This window comes from Triticum dicoccoides, chromosome 3A (genome assembly GCF_002162155.2).
Source record: "Triticum dicoccoides isolate Atlit2015 ecotype Zavitan chromosome 3A, WEW_v2.0, whole genome shotgun sequence".
Lineage (NCBI taxonomy): Eukaryota > Viridiplantae > Streptophyta > Magnoliopsida > Poales > Poaceae > Triticum > Triticum dicoccoides.
The window spans coordinates 8,410,815-8,411,915 of NC_041384.1; positions in this window are offsets into that span (position 1 = coordinate 8,410,815).

Consider the following 1,101-nt stretch of genomic DNA (forward strand, 5'->3'; position numbering starts at 1 on the left):
GCGCATGGCGCCGTCTCCTGGCTTGCCGCTTCCAACCCCAAGAGGTGGCATTTGCCCCGCCGTTTGTGGACATGCCCGGCAAGGACCGACGAGGTCCCCGTCCCTGCCACCGGGATTGGAGCACGGCTGAACCCAGACCGCGGTCACCATGGATGCATCTCTGGCGCCTGTTGGCTCCAGCGCGTGGTCACCATGGTTGCAACATCTCTCGTGTCGTTGTCCTACAGTCGCTGCCATCGTCGACTAGCACATTCGTGTTCTGATCAAAAAACGATCGAAGCAAAAAACAACTCTAGTGGCCAGTTGAAGAAAAAAAGTCAGTTCCAACCAAAAAACACTGGTTCCGGCAAAAAAACACACAACAACAATCTCCAAAATAGTTTCAATGTAGCAAAACGATCTAGCTGGTTCTAGCAAAATTTAGGGTTGCTTCTAGCAAGAAAACATCGCCGACGATGGATGTAGCAATTACCGTCACGTTCGACTGTAACATCGCCGGAGATGAATGTAGCAATTACCGTCACCGGTCATAGCAACAATCTGACATGGTTGCAGCAAAAAAGTCGTCGCCGCCACATCGCTTGACTCGCTGGGGATGGATGTAGCAAATTGCCGTCGCCATAGTAGCAAAAGGCTAACACGGTTGCAACAAAAAAATTCAGCAACCAAACTCGTTGTCGATTGAAGCAAAGAAAACCGGCCGTAGCATCCTCGTCAACTGATTGTAGCATCTCTCGCTAAGGGTTGTAGCATCTCGCTGCCAGGGGGTTGAAGGTGATGTTGGCACATCCATGGCGACTGCTGCATCACCATGGGTGGAGAGGTTATCAAGGGGGTGCGTGGGAGACGACGGCCAGCTCACCGGAGGAGAAAACAGGCAGGAAATAGGATCTCCCTCGTGCTAACAGAAAGGTGATCTCGATCGGTCGGAGACTCTAGGACGGCTGGCGGACGAGATCTGGCAAGGTGGCCCAAAGGATTCGAGGAACTATGCGGATCCGGCCGGAGGTGCTCGGCGAGGTGGTGGTCGAAGGCCTCGGACGCCATGAATGGGGATTCGATGCTTTTCTCAAAAAACAATGAGGGGGAAAGGGATAGCGT